Source organism: Sciurus carolinensis, chromosome 9, assembly GCF_902686445.1.
Source record: "Sciurus carolinensis chromosome 9, mSciCar1.2, whole genome shotgun sequence".
In the NCBI taxonomy this organism is placed as follows: Eukaryota; Metazoa; Chordata; class Mammalia; order Rodentia; family Sciuridae; genus Sciurus; species Sciurus carolinensis.
The window spans coordinates 130,768,877-130,773,372 of NC_062221.1; the positions used below are offsets into that span (position 1 = coordinate 130,768,877).

A 4,496-nucleotide genomic window follows, 5' to 3' on the forward strand; every position below is an offset into this window, starting at 1 on the left:
TTCAGTGGAAAAGCCCCAGAGAAAGGGAACACTGCAGAGATCTGGTCATTGAAAGGGTAAACAAGCACGAAGAGCAGAGGGTGGCTCCTGGCTCTGCCTGGTGACCCGGCAGAAAGCAAGCGTTTCACGGCCTTCTCTGCTTAGGAGGGACAAGTCCACTGACACAGCTGGACGGCAGGGAGTGGAAAGAGTTCAGCCCTCTGGTAGATCAGGGAAATACGGTGTCATGTGAGACGGGGAAGCCAAGGACAGAAGTCGCTTACCAGAAGGTCATTCCTGCTCTCCTGGTCCCTCCCCAAAGGGCTGAGAAAATAAAGGAGTTAAACAAGAAGTGGTATATTAGCAAGGAGTCTGGACCTTCTTGACCCCATCGGATCTGGTGCTGAGGCTAGGACCCTGGGTATATTCTGGCACACCCAGTCACTCTCCTAGGTCCCGCATGGAGGATCCATTTCCTTTGGGAAGGAAGTCTTCCCATCAGCCTCACCGCTGCACTGCTCCCGGAGAATCAGAAACCCACGTTTCTTTGGACAAAGCACCATCCTCTACGGAGAGCAGGGCCTGAACATGTTGCTTCCTTCTCTCTGCGGGTCCTCCAACCACACCAAGTCTTCAGGTTCTTTGCCCGCAGCAAGCAGGGGTGTGGGTTCCGGAGGGCTGCCAAGCCATCGTCAAGCCTGGGTGGCAGGAAGAAGTGGGGGTTTGGAGGAAGGGGAAGAGGTGGAGCAGCCTCCATCCTTCAGTCCTGATCAAGTCCTCAACGCCACGAAGACCGTTCTTCAGAGAGGAGGGAGGACCTGGCAATGCTCGTCATTGTGACCCAGGACTGTTTGATGACTGCAGCGACTGTGAGTCTCAGTCACTCACGGGAGTCCCCTGCACTGGCCCCAGAGACTGCTTTGGAACTGGCACTGCTGGAAATTGCTCTGTTTTGCTTCATGAGCTCTTCAAATTTGATTTCACTCATGGCAGAGGGCAAAGGGCTCGAATTTTGGTTGCCATGGTGGTTTTAGGGTGCCGAGGCCTTCATGTAAGTATATGGCAGAGGCCCCACTGTAGCATTTGGTGGGGAAAGGAAGACTAGATTTAGGTGAAGGGCATGTGGAATGGCCCCAGGGACAACCAGATGAGGAGAAAATCAAGGAGAGGAAGAAATTAGATACTGGTAGTAGATACCAGGAGGAGGAGGAGGGACAGAGGTAGTGAGGGTGGAATTGGAGGCGGGGTAGACCCACCAGGCAATGAGCTGAAGGAGGGTGGATGAAGTACAGCAGCACGCTGGGGGGCTTAGCCACCCCAGCAGATGAGGGAACAAGGTTCTCAGGGGGCGTGGCCTATCCATCCACTTCTAGAAACTCTAGAATGTCCGCAGTAGGTCTGTGGAGGTATTCCCCCTCTTAGGATTCTGACACACTCACATTTCTGAATCTGCACCCCAAACTGTGATAGGTTCTGCTGGCTAATCAGCCTCACATCCACTTTTTTTTTTCCACTATGAATTTTTCTGAGCAGGAATTCTAATAATTTGTGGACAGATTATTCAAAGGCCACCACCACCTCAGCCTGCCATTTGAACTGTGCATTTGCTCCATTCTCTGCAAATTCCAACTCTACCACATCATAGACCCCTAGAGAACAAAAAATCTGGATCATCTGCCAGAGGTCCACATTGTCACCATCTAATGGCCACCAAGAGTTCAAGATGTTCATTATGACATCTCCTCCCACAGATGCCCTGCCAGGAGGAACTGCCCACATAGACAGCTGCTCATTTATTATGGAGGCCACAGTAGGTATGCAGCATTGCAGGGGTCTTGTTGTTGGGCTTGGGAAATGGCTCCTGGGGACAGGAGAGGTGGCTCACTGCTGCTGCTTCTGTCATTCAAGGGTTGACACCACATTGCCATGCAGCTCAACCTGATCTGGATCTGTATGGTTGAACTCGGGATCCTGATTGAACTCCTTATCAGCAGATATGTCAATCTGGTATACTCCTCTTGACGTGGTTCTGTTAAGAAGATCTTGCGCCCAAGGAATGGGCAGAGGGAATATGGCAGGATGGTAGTGAGTCCAGATGAGGTCCACCAACAGGATCTTCACCCCAGAACGCTCCCCCACCCTGCCATCCCATTAGAATCTTTGTAGCTTTTATCTCATTTAACTTCTCCACAGGATTTGGTGTCCATCATTCTGTGTTCCCTTCTCAGGTCTCCTGATTCAATACTCATTTGCTGTTCTGTTTGTCCCTCTAGCCCTTCTTATCAACCCACTCCACAAACTGTGACTTAAATATTGGTGTCCCTTGCTATGTTGTCCCACCTCCCCTTAAGTGATTCTCTCTAGTGGTCTCTTCCATTTCTGTGAGTTCTTGGGCTGTGCTTTTTGATGATGGCCCCCAGACTTGTCTTCACTTTAGATCTTTCTCCTGATATCCAGATTTATTTCCACCAACACATTAGAAAGGGGAGTGCAACTTTTATCCCCAACTATTCTGCTCCCCATTGGAGGAGTCTGGCTCTAGACCAAAATACTGTGGTGTTAAAATCTCACAGTGACAGAAGTTACAAAGGTCAGCCCGACAGGCCTCATGAGGGAAACTGCCCTCCTCACACCAGACTTTGTGCACAGCAGTACGTTGCCGTTTTCTAGAAGGATTTGCAGCCCAGGACTCAGACCTGCCCAGGTCAGCCTTGCCCCTCAGTATATCTGCATTGCTCAGCCAGGTGGCCTTCAGAGACCTGGTTACTGGGGACCTTGTAGAGGCACCCTACTTCTGCTTGGTACCTTTCCACTCCTGGTCCCTCTCCCTCTCCTTTCTCCCTGTTCATAAAGAGGCAGGGACTTGTTTGGGGTGCCATGGCAATGACACAATTCTCCCTCACGCACAGTGACTCTTGCACAGCCACTCTGTGGAGAACAGGAACAACAGGAGCGGCCACCTCTTTGGCATCTTGCTCACACGGTTGCAGTGAGGGAACGTAGGCTCCACTGGTTGCTTTAGTTTGGCTGATTGTCCTGATCACTACCTGGATGCCTGCTTGATCCCATTCAGTGGGCTGTTTCCATTTGAAGGTAGGTGTCTCTCTTCAGATGAGCTTTGCTTGTATTGTTTTTGTGCTTGGGCCTCATTGAGCTTCTTGAATGTGTAACTTTATAGTTTTCAATAAACTTGGAAAAGGTATTGACTATTCTTTTTTCTTTTCAATTTTTTTCTTATTCTTTTCTGACTCCCAAACACACACAACACACACACACACACACATACACATGCACACACACACACACACACACACATTAGACGGTTGCAGTCATACTCTTTGGTATTCCTTTTGGGGTTTTCTTCATTCATTTTTCCCTTCTGTCTTTCACTTTAAGCAGTTTTTATAGCTGTATCTTCAAGCTGCTGTTTTCTCCTGCAGCATCTAGTAGTGATTAATCTGGATTCATTGTATTTTTCTCCTTAGGCATTCTATTTTTCATCTCTGAATGATAGATTGGGTTTTATAAATATATTCACTAAGTATATATACATACTAATGCTTTCTTCTATCTTCTTGAACATATGAAAGGTGTTTTAATAACTATTTTAATATCCCATTCTACTACTTCTGTTTACTGTTTCTGTTGATTTGCTTTCCTTCTCATTATGGGTTGTATTTTCCTGCCTCTCTACTTGCCTGGTAACTTTTGACCAAATGTTACTTTCTAAATTTTACAGTTGTTATGAGCTGGAGGCTTCTGTATTCCTATACCCATACTTGAGTTTTGTTGTAGAATGCAGTTACTTGGAAATGGTTGGTCCTTTCAAGACTTGCTTTTTCCAGTGGAACTAGAGAAGTGTCTCATGCAGGACTGACTTTGCCTCACTCTCAGAGTAATATCCACTTGGGGCTCCACCTGATGCTCTGTGAATCACAAGAATTTTCCACTCTGGCTCAGCCCTCTTTGAGCTCTAGGGGATTTGCTTTCTTTCCCATTTCCTCAGATACATACTCTTTAGTATTTAGCTTCATACTGGGTGAGAACCCTTTGTATCTCTCTAGAACTTTCTCTCTGTACTGCTCTGTCTCTTTTGGTACTGTGCCCTGTGAAATCTAGCTACCTCAGCCCTCCTGGACTCCTGGCTCCATATTCTCAACTCTGCCCAACTGTCCCTCAACTTCAGTCTGACCTGGACTCCTCTTCTCTAAGTCTTCTCCACAAACTCAACTTGGACAGTGGTAAAGCTCATCTCATTTCTTTCCTTTGTCTCAGGAACCACTGTTCTGAGCTGCCATTGTCTGATATCTAAAATCTCTCTCTCATCTATCTGTCATTCAAGTGTTTATTAGTAGTTTAAGGCAAGAGAGTGAATCTGGTCCACGTTACTCCATCACAATGGAAGTAGAAGTCCAATACATGTACTGTGTTTTAAATACCTTCCCCTATCAATTTTCTTTTTTCTGCTACTCTTATTAGTAGAAAATTGTACTTCCTGGATTGACCATTAATGTCTC

At 47.0% G+C, this 4,496-nt stretch overlaps 1 pseudogene; it reads right to left on the bottom strand.

The window, feature by feature from the left end:
- Positions 1–757: 757 nt before the first annotated feature.
- LOC124993760 (cleavage and polyadenylation specificity factor subunit 7-like) lies at positions 758–3,349 on the bottom strand (annotated as a pseudogene).
- Between the last annotated feature and the right edge of the window lie 1,147 nt (positions 3,350–4,496).